This window comes from Pseudophryne corroboree, chromosome 2, assembly GCF_028390025.1.
Source record: "Pseudophryne corroboree isolate aPseCor3 chromosome 2, aPseCor3.hap2, whole genome shotgun sequence".
NCBI classification, from domain to species: Eukaryota; Metazoa; Chordata; class Amphibia; order Anura; family Myobatrachidae; genus Pseudophryne; species Pseudophryne corroboree.
In genome coordinates this window covers 583,029,082-583,047,635 of record NC_086445.1, presented here as the reverse complement: position 1 = coordinate 583,047,635, position 18,554 = coordinate 583,029,082, and the positions used below count along the sequence as shown (strand labels likewise).

Genomic DNA, 18,554 nt, shown 5'->3' with positions numbered 1-18,554 from the left:
AATATATATACCTGTCCGGCTGCAGTAGTGATATATATATATTTTTTATATCATTATTTATCATCCAGTCGCAGCAGACACAGTACGGTAGTTCACGGCTGTAGCTACCTCTGTGTCGGCACTTGGCAGTCCATCCATAATTGTATACCACCTACCCGTGGTTTTTTTTTCTTTCTTCTTTATACATACATACTACTACATCTCTTTATCAACCAGTCTATATTAGCAGCAGACACAGTACAGTACGGTAGTTCACGGCTGTGGCTACCTCTGTGTCGGCACTCGGCAGTCCGTCCATAATTGTATACCACCTAACCGTGGTTTTTTTTCTTTCTTCTTTATACATACATACTACGACATCTCTTTATCAACCAGTCTATATTAGCAGCAGACACAGTACAGTACGGTAGTTCACGGCTGTGGCTACCTCTGTGTCGGCACTCGGCAGTCCGTCCATAATTGTATACCACCTACCCGTGGTTTTTTTTTCTTTCTTCTTCATACATACATACTACGACATCTCTTTATCAACCAGTCTATATTAGCAGCAGACACAGTACAGTACGGTAGTTCACGGCTGTGGATACCTCTGTGTCGGCACTCGGCAGTCCGTCCATAATTGTATACCACCTAACCGTGGTTTTTTTTCTTTCTTCTTTATACATACATACTACGACATCTCTTTATCAACCAGTCTATATTAGCAGCAGACACAGTACAGTACGGTAGTTCACGGCTGTGGCTACCTCTGTGTCGGCACTCGGCAGTCCGTCCATAATTGTATACCACCTAACCGTGGTTTTTTTTTCTTTCTTCTTCATACATACATACTACGACATCTCTTTATCAACCAGTCTATATTAGCAGCAGACACAGTACAGTACGGTAGTTCACGGCTGTGGCTACCTCTGTGTCGGCACTCGGCAGTCCGTCCATAATTGTATACCACCTACCCGTGGTTTTTTTTTCTTTCTTCTTCATACATACATACTACGACATCTCTTTATCAACCAGTCTATATTAGCAGCAGACACAGTACAGTACGGTAGTTCACGGCTGTGGCTACCTCTGTGTCGGCACTCGGCAGTCCATCCATAATTGTATACCACCTAACCGTGGTTATTTTTTCTTTCTTCTTCATACATACATACTACGACATCTCTTTATCAACCAGTCTATATTAGCAGCAGACACAGTACGGTAGTTCACGGCTGTAGCTACCTCTGTGTCGGCACTCGGCAGTCCGTCCATAATTGTATACTAGTATCCATCCATCTCCATTGTTTACCTGAGGTGCCTTTTAGTTGTGCCTATTAAAATATGGAGAACAAAAATGTTGAGGTTCCAAAATTAGGGAAAGATCAAGATCCACTTCCACCTCGTGCTGAAGCTGCTGCCACTAGTCATGGCCGAGACGATGAAATGCCAGCAACGTCGTCTGCCAAGGCCGATGCCCAATGTCATAGTACAGAGCATGTCAAATCCAAAACACCAAATATCAGTAAAAAAAGGACTCCAAAACCTAAAATAAAATTGTCGGAGGAGAAGCGTAAACTTGCCAATATGCCATTTACCACACGGAGTGGCAAGGAACGGCTGAGGCCCTGGCCTATGTTCATGGCTAGTGGTTCAGCTTCACATGAGGATGGAGGCACTCAGCCTCTCGCTAGAAAAATGAAAAGACTCAAGCTGGCAAAAGCAGTAGCACCGCAAAGAACTGTGCGTTCTTCGAAATCCCAAATCCACAAGGAGAGTCCAATTGTGTCGGTTGCGATGCCTGACCTTCCCAACACTGGACGTGAAGAGCATGCGCCTTCCACCATTTGCACGCCCCCTGCAAGTGCTGGAAGGAGCACCCGCAGTCCAGTTCCTGATAGTCAGATTGAAGATGTCAGTGTTGAAGTACACCAGGATGAGGAGGATATGGGTGTTGCTGGCGCTGGGGAGGAAATTGACCAGGAGGATTCTGATGGTGAGGTGGTTTGTTTAAGTCAGGCACCCGGGGAGACACCTGTTGTCCGTGGGAGGAATATGGCCGTTGACATGCCTGGTGAAAATACCAAAAAAATCAGCTCTTCGGTGTGGAACTATTTCAACAGAAATGCGGACAACAGGTGTCAAGCCGTGTGTTCCCTTTGTCAAGCTGTAATAAGTAGGGGTAAGGACGTTAACCACCTCGGAACATCCTCCCTTATACGTCACCTGCAGCGCATTCATAATAAGTCAGTGACAAGTTCAAAAACTTTGGGTGACAGCGGAAGCAGTCCACTGACCAGTAAATCCCTTCCTCTTGTAACCAAGCTCACGCAAACCACCCCACCAACTCCCTCAGTGTCAATTTCCTCCTTCCCCAGGAATGCCAATAGTCCTGCAGGCAATGTCACTGGCAATTCTGACGAGTCCTCTCCTGCCTGGGATTCCTCCGATGCATCCTTGCGTGTAACGCCTACTGCTGCTGGCGCTGCTGTTGTTGCTGCTGGGAGTCGATGGTCATCCCAGAGGGGAAGTCGTAAGCCCACTTGTACTACTTCCAGTAAGCAATTGACTGTTCAACAGTCCTTTGCGAGGAAGATGAAATATCACAGCAGTCATCCTGCTGCAAAGCGGATAACTGAGGCCTTGACAACTATGTTGGTGTTAGACGTGCGTCCGGTATCCGCCGTTAGTTCACAGGGAACTAGACAATTTATTGAGGCAGTGTGCCCCCGTTACCAAATACCATCTAGGTTCCACTTCTCTAGGCAGGCGATACCGAGAATGTACACGGACGTCAGAAAAAGACTCACCAGTGTCCTAAAAAATGCAGTTGTACCCAATGTCCACTTAACCACGGACATGTGGACAAGTGGAGCAGGGCAGGGTCAGGACTATATGACTGTGACAGCCCACTGGGTAGATGTATGGACTCCCGCCGCAAGAACAGCAGCGGCGGCACCAGTAGCAGCATCTCGCAAACGCCAACTCTTTCCTAGGCAGGCTACGCTTTGTATCACCGGTTTCCAGAATACGCACACAGCTGAAAACCTCTTACGGCAACTGAGGAAGATCATCGCAGAATGGCTTACCCCAATTGGACTCTCCTGTGGATTTGTGGCATCGGACAACGCCAGCAATATTGTGTGTGCATTAAATATGGGCAAATTCCAGCACGTCCCATGTTTTGCACATACATTGAATTTGGTGGTGCAGAATTATTTAAAAAACGACAGGGGCGTGCAAGAGATGCTGTCGGTGGCCAGAAAAATTGCGGGACACTTTCGGCGTACAGGCACCACGTACAGAAGACTGGAGCACCACCAAAAACTACTGAACCTGCCCTGCCATCATCTGAAGCAAGAAGTGGTAACGAGGTGGAATTCAACCCTCTATATGCTTCAGAGGTTGGAGGAGCAGCAAAAGCCCATTCAAGCCTATACAATTGAGCACGATATAGGAGGTGGAATGCACCTGTCTCAAGCGCAGTGGAGAATGATTTCAACGTTGTGCAAGGTTCTGATGCCCTTTGAACTTGCCACACGTGAAGTCAGTTCAGACACTGCCAGCCTGAGTCAGGTCATTCCCCTCATCAGGCTTTTTCAGAAGAAGCTGGAGACATTGAAGGAGGAGCTAACACGGAGCGATTCCGCTAGGCATGTGGGACTTGTGGATGGAGCCCTTAATTCGCTTAACAAGGATTCACGGGTGGTCAATCTGTTGAAATCAGAGCACTACATTTTGGCCACCGTGCTCGATCCTAGATTTAAAGCCTACCTTGGATCTCTCTTTCCGGCAGACACAAGTCTGCTGGGGTTGAAAGACCTGCTGGTGAGAAAATTGTCAAGTCAAGCGGAACGCGACCTGTCAACATCTCCTCCTTCACATTCTCCCGCAACTGGGGGTGCGAGGAAAAGGCTCAGAATTCCGAGCCCACCCGCTGGCGGTGATGCAGGGCAGTCTGGAGCGACTGCTGATGCTGACATCTGGTCCGGACTGAAGGACCTGACAACGATTACGGACATGTCGTCTACTGTCACTGCATATGATTCTCTCACCATTGAAAGAATGGTGGAGGATTATATGAGTGACCGCATCCAAGTAGGCACGTCACACAGTCCATACTTATACTGGCAGGAAAAAGAGGCAATTTGGAGGCCATTGCACAAACTGGCTTTATTCTACCTAAGTTGCCCTCCCACAAGTGTGTACTCCGAAAGAGTGTTTAGTGCCGCCGCTCACCTTGTCAGCAATCGGCGTACGAGGTTACATCCAGAAAATGTGGAGAAGATGATGTTCATTAAAATGAATTATAATCAATTCCTCCGCGGAGACATTGACCAGCAGCAATTGCCTCCACAAAGTACACAGGGAGCTGAGATGGTGGATTCCAGTGGGGACGAATTGATAATCTGTGAGGAGGGGGATGTACACGGTGATATATCGGAGGGTGATGATGAGGTGGACATCTTGCCTCTGTAGAGCCAGTTTGTGCAAGGAGAGATTAATTGCTTCTTTTTTGGGGGGGGTCCAAACCAACCCGTCATATCAGTCACAGTCGTGTGGCAGGCCCTGTCACTGAAATGATGGGTTGGTTAAAGTGTGCATGTCCTGTTTTGTTTATACAACATAAGGGTGGGTGGGAGGGCCCAAGGACAATTCCATCTTGCACCTCTTTTTTCTTTTATTTTTCTTTGCGTCATGTGCTGTTTGGGGAGGGTTTTTTGGAAGGGACATCCTGCGTGACACTGCAGTGCCACTCCTAAATGGGCCCGGTGTTTGTGTCGGCCACTAGGGTCGCTTATCTTACTCACACAGTCAGCTACCTCATTGCACCTCTTTTTTTCTTTGCGTCATGTGCTGATTGGGGAGGGTTTTTTGGAAGGGACATCCTGCGTGACACTGCAGTGCCACTCCTAGATGGGCCAGGTGTTTGTGTCGGCCACTAGTGTCGCTTAGCTTAGTCATCCAGCGACCTTGGTGCAAATTTTAGGACTAAAAATAATATTGTGAGGTGTGAGGTATTCAGAATAGACTGAAAATGAGTGGAAATTATGGTTTTTGAGGTTAATAATAATATGGGATCAAAATGACCCCCAAATTCTATGATTTAAGCTGTTTTTTAGTGTTTTTTTAAAAAAACACCCGAATCCAAAACACACCCGAATCCGACAAAAAAAATTCGGTGAGGTTTTGCCAAAACGCGGTCGAACCCAAAACACGGCCGCGGAACCGAACCCAAAACCAAAACACAAAACCCGAAAAATTTCAGGCGCTCATCTCTAGTTTTGTGTTTTGGATTCGGGTCCGCGGTCGTGTTTTGGATTCGGACGCGTTTTGGCAAAACCACCCTTTCGGGTTTTGAATTCGGATGTGTTTTGGATTCGGGTGATTTTTGAAAAAAAACACAAAAACAGCTAAAATCATAAAATTTGGGGGTACTTTTGATCCTATAGTATTATTAACCTCAATAACAATAATTTCCACTAACTTCCAGTCTATTCTGAGCACCTCACACCTCCCAATATTATTTTTAGTCCTACAATTTGCACCGAGGTCGTTGGATGACTAAGCTAAGCGACCCAAGTGGCCGGCGCAAACACCTGGCACATCTAGGAGTGGCACTGCAGTGGCAGACAGGATGGCACTTAAAACAATAGTCCACAAAGAGCACATGATGCAAAGAAAAAAAGAGGTGCACCAAGGTCGCTGGATGGCGGTCGCTGGATGACTAAGCTAAGCAACACAAACACCTGGCCCATCTAGAATTAGACTTCAGTATCATGTGAATTATAAAGCAATATCACTGGAATTATTCGTTCTAATCAATGGTATTATTATTGGTCCAAATCACTGGAAGAAAATGACAAAATCACTGGAATTAACTGGCAGTAATGTCGGGAATTATATCAAATGGCAGTACCACTGGACATATACGGAAGTGTCAGACAGGATGGCACTTTAAAAAAAAAAAGTCCCCAAACAGCACATGATGCAAAGAAAAGAGATAAAGAGGTGCACTGTGGTCGCTGGATGGCTAAGCTAAGCGACACAAACACCTCAATATCACAGGAATTATTTGTTCTAATCAATGGTATTATTTATTGGTCCAAATCACTGGAAGAAAATGACTAGAATTACAAGCCAGTATCACGAGAATTATATCAAATGGCAGACACTGAGCAGCACGATGCAGCACAAGACACTGAGCACTGACCAGTGATACTGAGCACTGATGATACTACTGAGCAATGATACTGAGAACTGAAACTACTGAGAACTGACACTGAGCAGCATGATGCAGCACAAGACACTGAGCACTGAGCAGTGATACTGAGCACTGATGATACTACTGAGCAGTGATACTGAGCACTGATGATACTACTGAGCAGTGATACTGAGCACTGATACTACTGATAACTGACACTGAACAGCACGATGCAGCACAAGGCACTGAGCACTGACCAGTGATACTGAGCACTGATGATACTACTGAGCAGTGATACTGAGCACTGATGATACTACTGAGCAGTGATACTGAGCACTGATGATACTACTGAGCACTGATACTACTGAGAACTGACACTGAGCAGCACGATGCAGCACAAGACACTGAGCACTGACCAGTGATACTGAGCACTGATGATGCTACTGAGCAGTGATACTGAGCACTGATGATACTACTGAGCAGTGATACTGAGAACTGACACTGAGCAGTACGATGCAGCACAAGACAATGAGCACTGATACTGAGCACTAATGATACTACTGAGAACTGACACTGAGCAGCACGATGCAGCACAAGACACTGTACTAGTATTAGTAATGTAGTATTACTGAGCACCACGATGCAGCACAAGACAATGAGCAGTGATACTGAGCACTGATGATACTACTGAGAACTGACACTGAGCAGCACGATGCAGCACAAGACACTGTACTAGTTTTAGTAATGTAGTATTACTGAGCAGCACAAGACAATGAGCAGTGATACTGAGCACTGATGATACTACTGAGAACTGACACTGAGCAGCACGATGCAGCACAAGACACTGTACTAGTATTAGTAATGTAGTATTACTGAACACCACGATGCAGCACAAGACTGAGCACTGATGATACTACTGAGAACTGACACTGAGCAGCACGATGCAGCACAAGACACTGTACTAGTATTAGTGAGCAGCACAAAAGCACTCTGGAATTGTCACCCCCCAGATACCACTGTGACTGGAATGATGATGACTGATGCACAGTCACAGGACACTACTACCACAGCACCCAAGATGCAGCACAAGAGAGACACTTTACTAGTATTACTGAGCAGCAATAAGCACTGATACTGAGAACTGACACTGAGAGAACGTAGCCACGTCCTCTCTGTACTCTCTACAATGCCCGAGTGAAAATGGTGGCGACGCGCGGCTCTTTATATGGAATCCGAATCTTGCGAGAATCCAACAGCAGGGTGATGACGTTTTGCCTTGTTCGGGTTTTCCGAGTCAGGCGGGAATAACCGAGCCGGGCTCAGACCCGTGTTTGCCACTTGGAGTTCAGGGGGGTTCGGTTCTCGGTGAACCGAACCCGCTCATCTCTAATTGTTTTTAGGCCAAAAGGTTGCACCTACTGTATGTCGCTGGATGACTAAGCTAAGCAAGTGGGTGGCACAAACACCTGGCCCATCTAGGAATTTCACTGCAGTGGCAGACAGGATGGCAGTTTTAAAAATTAGGCCCCAAAGAGCACATCATGCAAAGAAAAAAAGAGGTGCTCCGAGGTCGCCGGGTGACTAAGCTAAGCGACACAAGTGTGTGGCACAAACACCTGGCCCATCTAGGAGTGGCACTGCAGTGGCAGACAGGGTGGCAGTTTTAGAAAATAGGCCCCAAAGAGCACTTCATGCAAGGAAAAAAAAGAGGTGCACCGAGGTCGCTGGGTGACTAAGCTAAGCAACACAAGTGTGTGGCACAAACACCTGTCCTATCTAGGAGTGGCACTGCATTGGCAGACAGGATGGTCATTTTAAAAAATAGGCCCCAAAGAGCACATCATGCAAAGAAGAAAAAGAGGTGCACCGAGGTCCCTGGGTAACTGAGCTAAGCGGCACAAACACCTGGCCCATCTAGGAGTGGCACTGCAGTGGAAAACAGGATGGAAGTTTGAAAAACTAGGCCACAAAAAGTACATAATGTAAAGAAAAAAAAGAGGTGCACGACGGAATTGTCCTCCAGCCTTCGGCATGCAGTCGCTGAATGGCAAAAGTGTCCCGAAATTTTTCGGGCCAGAGATAACTTCTTCTGCACGGCCCTGACGAGTCTCAAAAAATACTACACCACCAAATTTATTGTTTGAGCAAAACATGGGACATGCTGGAAATTGCCCCGATTTAATGCCCGCACAATATTGGTGGCGTTGTCTGATTTCTTTCAGTTTCTGTAAGAGGTTGTCGGTGGTGTGCCTCTTACTGAAACTGGTGACACACAGCGTATCCTGTCTTGGAGCGAGCTGGTTTTTCTGAGATGCTGCTACTGATGCCGCTGCTGTTGTTGCTGCACAAGGTGATACATCTACCCAGTGGGCTGTCACAGTCATATAGTCCTTAGTCTGCCCTGTTCCACATGTCCGTGGTTAAGTGGACAGTGGGTACAACCACATTTTTTAGGACACTGAGGACACTTATTCTGACGTCTCTGTACATTCTTGGTATCGCCTGCCTAGTGAAGTGGAATCTAGATGGGATCTGGTAGCGGGGACACTCTACCTCCATCAAATCCCACTGCACTAATGGCGGATACCGGACGCACGTCTAACACCAACATAACTGTCAAGGCCTCAGTTTTCCGCTTTGCAACAGGATGACTGCTGTCATATTTCATCTTCCTCTTGAAGGACTGGTGGACAGCCAATTGCTTAGTTGAAGTAGTACAAGTGGTCTTCCGACGATCGACTCCCAGCAGCAACAACAGCAGCGGCAGCAGTAGGCATGCCATTCAAGGATCCTCCGGAGGAATCCCGGTTAGGAGAGGACTCGTCAGTCATGCCAGTGACATGGCCTGCAGGACTACTGACGTTCCTGACGGAGGAGGAAATTGACGTTGAGGGAGTTGTTGGTGTGGCTTGCAGGAGCTTGGGTACAAGAGGAAGAAGGGATTTAGGTGTCAGTGGACTGCTCACGCTCTTACCCAAAGTTTCTGACCCTGTCAAGACTTCTGATGAATGCACTGCAGGTGACGTATAAGGGAGGATATTCCTAGGTGGTTAACGTCCTTACACCAACTTATTACGGATTGAAAAAGACAACACACAGCTTGACACCTGTTGTCCGGATTTGTGGAGAAATAATTCCACCCCAAAGAGGTGACTTTTTTGGTATTTTGCCCAGGCATGACAATGGGCTTATTAATCCCACAGGCAACAACTGTCTCCCATGGTGCCTGATTTAAACAAACCACATCACCATCAGAATCCGCCTCGTCAACTTCCTCCTCAACGCCAGCAACACCCATATCCTCATCCTGGTGTACTTCAACAGTGACATATTCAATTTGAATATCAGAAACTGGACTGTGGGCGCTCTTTCCAGCACTTGCAGAGGGCGTGCAAATGGTGGAAGGAGGCACCTCTTCCCATCCATTTTTGGGAAGGTCAGGCATCGCAACCGCCGACACACTTGGACTCTCCTTGGGGATTTGTGATACCATCTCAGAACGCACAGTTCTTTGCTGTGCTTTTGCCATCTTAACTCTTTTAATTTTTCTAGCGGGAGGATGAGGGCTTTCATAGTCATGTGAAACTGAACCACTAGTCATGAACATATACTAACGCCTTAGCCGTTCTTTGCCACTCCGTGTCTAAAATGGCATATTGGCAAGTTTACGTTTCTCTTCAGAGGATTTCAATTTACTTTTTTGGGTCATTTTACTGAACTTTGGCTTTTTTGATTTTACATGCCCTCTACTATGACATTGGGCATCGGCCTTGGAAAACAAAGTTGATAGCATTTCATCGTCTATTCATGACTAGTGGCAGCAGCTTCAGCACTAGGAGGAAGTGGTTCATCATCTTTCCCTATTTTGTCCTCCAAATTTTTGTTCTCCATTATTTTTCTAGAGTTATATAACAATGGGCCTAATTCAGAGTTGATCGCAGCAGCAAATTTGTTAGCAGATGGGCAAAACCATGTGCACTGCAGGGGGGGCAGATATAACATGTGCAGAGAGAGTTAGATTTGGGTGGGGTGTGTTCAATCTGAAATCTAAATTGCAGTGTAAAAATAAAGCAGCCAGTATTTACCCTGCACAGAAACAATATAACCCATCCAAATCTAACTCTCTCTGCAAATGTCATATCTGCACCACCTGCAGTGCACATAGGGGTCATTCTGACCCTATCGCTCGCTGCAGTTTGTCGCAGTGCAGCGATCGGGTCAGAACTGCGCATGCACCGGTGCCGCAGTGCGCCGGCTTATGGCAACTTTCGTTGCCTAGCGATCGCCTCTGAGACAGAGGCGATCGCTGGGCGGGAGGGGGCTGAACGACGGCGTTAAGCCGCCATTTAGTGGGAGCGGTCCGGCCAACGCAGGCATGGCCGGACCTTTGGGGGGGGGGCCGGCCACGGCGGCTGCGTGACGTCTCACACAGCCGCTGCGGCCAGTGGCAGCGACAATTAACTTCCGGCCAGCGCAGGAGCTGTGCAATGCTTTTGTATTTGTGCAGTGGGGGGGCAGGACTGACATGTGGGGCGGACTAGCCCTGTGCTGGGTGTCCCCCCACATGTCAGGGAAGATGATCATAGCTGTGCTAAATTTAGCACAGCTACGATCAACTCGGAATGACCCCCATTGGGCCTAATTCAGAGTTGATCGCAGCAGCAATTTTGTTAGCAGTTGGGCAAAACCATGGGGGTCATTCCGAGTTGTTCGCTCGCAAGCGGATTTTAGCAGATTTGCTCATGCTAAGCCGCCGCCTACTGGGAGTGAATCTTAGCATCTTAAAATTGCGAACGAAGTATTCGCAATATTGCGATTACACACCTCGTAGCAGTTTCTGAGTAGCTCCAGACTTACTCGGCATCTGCGATCATTTCAGTGCTTGTCGTTCCTGGTTTGACGTCACAAACACACCCAGCGTTCGCCCAGACACTCCCCCGTTTCTCCGGCCACTCCTGCGTTTTTTCCGGAAACTGTAGCGTTTTTTCCCACAAGCCCATAAAACGGCCTGTTTCCGCCCAGTAACACCCATTTCCTGTCAATCACATTACGATCGCCAGAACGATGAAAATGCCGTGAGTAAAATTCCTAACTGCATAGCAAATTTACTTGGCGCAGTCGCAGTGCGGACATTGCGCATGCGCATTAAGCGGAAAATCGCTGCGATGCGAAGATTTTTACCGAGCGAACAACTCGGAATGACCCCCAATGTGCACTGCAGTGTGGCAGATATAACATGTGCAGAGAGAGTTAGATTTGGGTAGGGTGTGTTCAAACTGAAATCTAAATTGCAGTGTAAAAATAAAGCAGCCAGTATTTACTCTGCACAGAAACAAAATAACCCACCCAAATCTAACTCTCTCTGCAAATGTTATATCTGCCACACCTGCAGTGCACATTGGCCCTCATTCCGAGTTGTTCGCTCGCTAGCTGCTTTTAGCAGCATTGCACACGCTAGGCCGCCGCCCTCTGGGAGTGTATCTTAGCTTAGCAGAATTGCGAACGAAAGATTAGCAGATTTGCGAATAGAAATTTCTTAGCAGTTTCTGAGTAGCTCCAGACTTACTCAGCCATTGCGATCAGTTCAGTCAGTTTCGTTCCTGGTTTGATGTCACAAACACACCCAGCGTTCGCCCAGACACCCCCGCGTTTTTCCCAGAAACGCCAGCGTTTTTTTCGCACACTCCCATAAAATGGCCAGTGTCTGCCCAGAAACACCCACTTCCTGTCAATCACACTCCGATCACCAGAACGATGAAAAATCCTCGTTATGCCGTGAGTAAAATACCTAACTTTTGAGTAAAATAACTAAGCGCATGCGTTCTGCGAACCTTGCGCATGCACAGTAAGCGACTAATCGCAATATAGAGAAAATCGGCAACGAGCGAACAACTCGGAATGACCACCATGGTTTTTCCCAGCTGCTAACAAATTTGCTGCTGTGATCAACTCTGAATTACCCCCATTATGCGGCACAGGAGAGTGTACCCCTACACCACACTGTGCTAACCCTGTAAAAATAATTTGGATAATAATAACCCTTTTATTTAGAGTTATTATAATAATATGCAGCACAGGAGAGCGTACCCCTACACCACACAGGGCAAACCCTGTAAAAATTATTTGGATAATATATTAATAACCACTTTATTTGGAGTAAATAATATACAACACAGAACAGCACCACTGGACTTATATGGCAGCACCGCTGGAGTTATACGGCAGTACCCCTGGACTTATACGGCAGTACCCCAGGACTTATACGGCAGTACCCCTGGACTTATATGGCAGTACCGCTGGACTTATACGGCTGTACCACTAGACTTATACGGCAGTACCGCTAGACTTATACGGCAGTACCCCTGGACTTATACGGCAGTACCCCATGACTTATACAGCAGTACCGCTGGACTTATGTGGCTGTTCCTCTGGACTTATACGGCAGTACAGCTGGATTTATACTGCAGTACCGCTGGACTTACACAACAGTACCGCTAGACTTATACAGCAGCACAACTGGACTGGACTTATACAGCAGTACCGCTGGCCTTATACGGCAGTACCGCTGGCCTTATACGGCAGTACCGCTGGACTTATACAGCAGCACCACTGGACTGGACTTATACGGCAGTACCGCTGGACGTATACGGCAGTATTGCTGGACTTATACGGCAACACCACTGGACTGGACTTATACAGAAGCACCACTGGACTGGACTTATATGGCAGCACCAGTGGACTGGACTTATACGGCAGCACCACTGGACTGGACTTATAAGGCAGCACCACTGGACTTATGGCAGCACAGGACACTACCACTGGAGTGACTGGACTTATGCAGCACAAGACACCACCACTGGACTGATGCAGCACAAAACAGCACCACTGGACTGGACTTATACAGCACCACTGGACTTATACGGCAGTACCAGTGGAGTTACACAATAGTGCAGCTGGAGTCATACGGCAGTGCAGCTGGACTTATATGGCAGTACCCCATGACTTATACGGCAGTACCGCTGGACTTATATGGCAGTACCGCTGGACTAATATGGCAGCACCACTGGACTGGACTTATATGGCAGCACTACTGGACTGGAATTATACAGCAGCACCAATGTACTGGACTTATACGGCAGCACCACTGGACTGGACTTATGCAACAACACCACTGTACTGGACTTATACGGCAGTACTGCTGGACTTATACGGAGGCACCACTGGACTGGACTTATATGGCAGCACCACTGGACTGGACTTATTCAGCAGCACCACTGGACTTATGGCAGCACAGGACACCACCACTGGACTTATGGCAGCACAGGTCACCACCACTGGACTGATTCAGCACAAGACAGCACCACTGGATTGATGCAGCACAAGACAGCACCATTGGACTGATGCAGCACAAGACAGCACCACTGGACTGGACTTATACAGCAGCACTGGACTTATCACAGCGCAGAACACCACCACTGGACTTATGGCAGCACAGGACACCACCACTGGACTCATGCAGCACAAGACAGCACCACTGGACAGAACTTATACAGCAGCACTGGACTTATGGCAACACAGGACACCACCACTGTGACTGGACTGATGCAGCACAAGACACTGCCACTGGACTGATGCAGCATAATACAGCACCACTGGAATGATACAAAAGAGCAGGTTGCCACCCCATGCGCCATGCCACTTTCCCGTACAGACACTGAGGAGTCACATCCTCTTGCTACACTCTCGAGGACTGGAGTGAAAATGGCCGTGACACGCGGCTCCTTATAGGGAATCCAAAATCCGCGAGAATCTGACAGTGGGATGATAACGCTTTGCCTCGTTCTGGTTTCCGAGTCTATCGGGAAAACCTGATCCGGACTTGGAGCGTGAAGTTCGGGGGGGTTCAATTCTCAGGGAACCGAACCCGCTCATCTCTATAAATTGTACTCAAATTATACACTATTCTCCATGTCCCAACACCTTTTTAAAAAAAAAAAACATTTGGTCATGCCATGCCATCGATGGAGGAAAACCATCTTGTTCTCTACCATCAATGGCAAAAGTTATCTACAGTATATCGCCTATAAACCATCCATGATTATGAATCATCGATGGTTGATGGCCATCCCCACCATAGTACTGAGACAGAGCTGTTGCTGCCTCATTTCCCATCTCTCTGCAGCTCTAGGGAGCTCCACAAAGCTGGTTAGCCTTAGCTACAATAAGGATTACAATAAGCAAAGTAGATATTTATGTTATGAATATCTTCTTTGTATTATTCTAATCACCTACCCTGACTGCACGCCCCTGCCTGGTGGCAGGCAGGTTTCACAGGCTACTAAACAGACGGATAGATTGCCTAGTGGGTGATCCAACCTGGTTTATGGTGTGAATGTGTGTGACATGGGGTATGCATGAAAATAATCAAATAAATAGCCACTCAACCATATCAATACCATACACAGTGAAACTGATAAAGCCCTCATTTTTTGTTCTTGTCCTCATCTTTAAAAAGGTGAGGGCAAGCTATAAAGCATCGGGTTGAGGTTGGGTGACCGGCGGTCGGGATCCCGGCAGTCAGCATACCGACGCCGGGATCCCGGCCGGGGGGGCGATTGAAACTAAGCCCCTTGCGGGCTCGCTGCTCTCCCCACGCTGCAGGCGCGGTACATCCCAAAGCATTTTCTTGTGATTTTATTAACCGCAAATTATTTCTTTTCTACTGTATTATAAATAATGTAAACAAGTTTTATTTCTAGTAAATTAGTAGAATCAGGAAAAACTGTGGTGTATTGTAAAGATGAATATTTATGATAGATTGTCTGTTTGTACGAAATGAATTAACACCAACAATGTAATTTTGCAGTGGCTGAACTGAGGTTAGGACTTTGACTTCATGTGCCTGCTTCCTGCTGCTCTTACTGTGATAATCGTGGTGCTGCTTGGAAGCAGACAAAACTGATTATGTGGAGTCTCTATACAGTATATGAGCTATAAGAAGAATCCAGCAAGGAACAAGGGGTGGTTTATGGAACAAGCATACTAATTTCATTTTTACAACACAAAAAGATTCAGTAACTTTTATTACACCCACGTTGCTTGCCAGTTTACTCACTGACTAGTATTTGATTAATATTATGAAGCATGCTTTAAAGCAGAAAATAAAGCGATTAGCAAGTGACCAGAAGTTCTGTATTATGAAAGCATCCTCTAATTAATCAGTAGGTAACAGATGGATGACTGACTTAAATGACTGAAACCATTTTAAGAAAAACATTTCTCAAATATGCCAACACTGATATTTAGAATGATATCCCTTCTCTAACAAAACGAGGTTGAGAACAGGCAGTAGACATTGAAATATTGTCAGCTGTCCTCTGTCTGTCTACTTCCTCTGTCTGTTGTCTATTCCTGCTTGTCTCTCTGTCCTACAAGACAACCTTCCTGGCCAGCCTGTGTCTATCTATCTGCCCAAATACCCTTCTCAGTCCCTACTTTTCCTGTTAGTCTTTCTCTGACTGCATATCTCCTTGTCTATTCCTGCCCTGGTTTTATGTCATCTGTCCCTGTTATGGGGAAATGCTGCATGATGGACATGGCTTGACATATTATAACAGCAACTTAGAGATGCTTGTACTGTACATATATCCTGTATATGAGCCTGCATGGTATGAGGGTTATTGTTAAATATAAATAATGTCCAGTTTGAAAAACTTAGCCTGGGGGCATGGGGAATATATATGGGCATCAGAACTTTCTGCCTCGTATAACCCACTGTCTGCCGGGGATTGGCTGTGGAGAGAAAGTTGGTGGAGAGCAGGGACAGCTCAGAAGGTAAAGCATGCCCAAAACAGGAGACTGAAAAACAACACAGGCTGACAATGCAAGAGTGCATGGGTTCAAATTACACTGAACGCACCGGTGCTTTTTATTGCAAAACACGACTTGTTCCATAGCCATCTGGACAAAATTGGAGGAATAATTACATAAGCTAATACACTCAAGGTTGCTTTTTCTGGTGGAATGTAGAACTGTGGCCACACCATACTGTAAGTACTAGTTCTATAATAGGGCAAATCAGGAAGCTTCCAAATCTGGAGATTAAAGGGGGGTACACACGGAGAGATCCGTGTTTAAAATCTAAGCAATCTGACTAGATTGCTTAGATTTTAAGCACGGATCTGTTGTGTGTATGCCCCCCAGCGATAGCGATGCGCGGCCCCGTGCATCGCTATCGCCGGTGCTAGATTGGCCTGCATGCAGGCTCAATCTAGCGGGTCGCTCACTTCAGCGCTGTGTGAAGTGAGCAGCACCCCGTCGTCGTCCCCTCGCTCATCACACATTATGCTGTGCTGAGCGGGGTTAGAGATGTGTGCTGAACGGTCTGTGTTAAGATCGCTCAGCACACATCTCTCCCGTCAGTACTGGCCTTTAAAGATGAAGATAAGTCCAGTTTTGCACATCATGCAATATCCCTATTTACAGTAGACATTGTGCACAATATCACAGTTAAGAGACAGCATGAAAAGTAACAATTTAACTACATATCAACACTTCACTGACTACAAGAATGAAGACAAATGAGAAATTGTAAAGATCAAATTTTGTACCCTTGAAATGTGATTGGCACAAATCAGGCAACAAAACAGAGGTTGTGTTGAATGCACCTCACGCATAGTCAATAAAACAGCTCAGATCATAATTAGGTTCAGACAATTACTATGATGAATTTTTGCCTAACTTCTCAACAGTCTTGTACCTGGATAATTATAGCCTTTTATTATAAGATAGGGGCGGTCTTGTCACATGAGAAATGGAACTTAGAGGCGCAGTGTGGCCTTTAACAGAGAAAAATTATGCACATATGTGGGAAGTTAATAAATGATTTTAATCTTATACAGTCCATTATCAATCCAAGATATGGAGTACTTGCAATGATGGCTGCTTGCCTGCAATGATGGTCATTGTTCTTATGTGTTCATCAATAATGCTGCAATACTGATGGTCTATCATGTTCTACCTTGCCAAAATCTGAGAGAGACAATAAGGAGGTTTAGCTCAACCTGATAATTAATCAGCTGCTAGTGACCAATAAGCTAATTACCAGAAAGACTAGGAATGATAGGTTTTAATCACAGTATTTGACGTTACTCAAGTTCATGAATCCTATTTATAATGGATTTTTTGACAGGATGCCAGGGAACCTTAATTTGAGGGACTAGTGTGGAAATAACATCCAAACTCCACAGCAAAAATACCGGGGACCAGCTGACTGCAGTGGAACCAATTCCAGAACAGCATACCTCACATGATTACAGCATCCAATCACCAGCCAGGGGGTCCTATATAAACTGCTTCCTGCTCACTGCTCGTTGTCAGTACAACTTCTGCAGTTCCTTGCCTACAGTAAATCCTGTTTAAAGTTCCCAGAATTTGGCTCCACAATTGACTGCTGTGTGTGTTCTCTAAGTGCTAGAATTGTTGCTAGTTTACCTATTGTTTCAGTTCATTGCTATTTCCAAGTCCAGCTGTCTGGCCTCATTTACTCAGGACTCCACCAAGGGATTTAACTCTTTCAGGCCAGTCTGCTAGACTTAGCACTAATGTATCTTCTGTGTATCATTTGTGTTTCCAATTCTGCCATATGTATGAACACCATTCGTTTTATCAAGTACAGTGTTCTTCTCTACATTATCCTGTTTACAGGATTATGCTGTGTTCAGCTAACAAGTATACAGCCAGCCAGTGCTGGACTGGGGCATAAAGGGCCCACCAGGAAAATGGAATAATATGGGCCCACTATGGTGCAATACCAGTCACCAGAGGGGGTGGGTGGACAATCACCAGAGGGGTGTGACCAGTCATTGGAGGAGATGTCATCCCTCAGAGGATATGATCAGTGCCATAGCTATTTTCTTTAGAGTACAGCAGTTATTTTACTATTGTCTACTGTGATGATCAACCAAACGCTTTCTGTATTGTTTGGTGGTCCTTGGATGCTCTTTGCATCATATATATATTAGTATTTAGTATTTTGGAAACAGGTAGGCAGAGGCAATGTATTATTATTATTTTTTTACTTCTATATTGCTAAAGATTCTGTTTTTAATATGGTCTACTTTTGTGCTTGCCTCACCTATAGCAGATTTGGCCCCACCCACATGAATCCCAATATTTTTTCCAGGTCTACTTTAAGGGGCCAAAAATTGCTGTGAAAATGACTCCTGTTTTTCGACCTATACAATTCCAAATGGGTTTCCCTGTAAAAATTCTTGCAGTGAAAAGTGTAGGCAAAAATGGGGAAATCAGCCTGTGCCCCAAAAATGCCAAAATAGGATAACAGAAGAGAAGTGTATTAGAGATCACATTTAAG

At 46.0% G+C, this 18,554-nt stretch overlaps 1 long non-coding RNA gene across 1 annotated transcript in view; it reads left to right on the top strand.

The window, feature by feature from the left end:
* Positions 1-15,362, top strand: part of LOC135050996 (uncharacterized) — a 45,065-nt gene extending 29,703 nt beyond the window's left edge. The window contains exon 5 of the long non-coding RNA XR_010241982.1: positions 15,048-15,362. This is a non-coding gene — a long non-coding RNA (uncharacterized LOC135050996). The remainder of the gene's footprint in view (positions 1-15,047) is intronic.
* Positions 15,363-18,554: the final 3,192 nt, after the last annotated feature.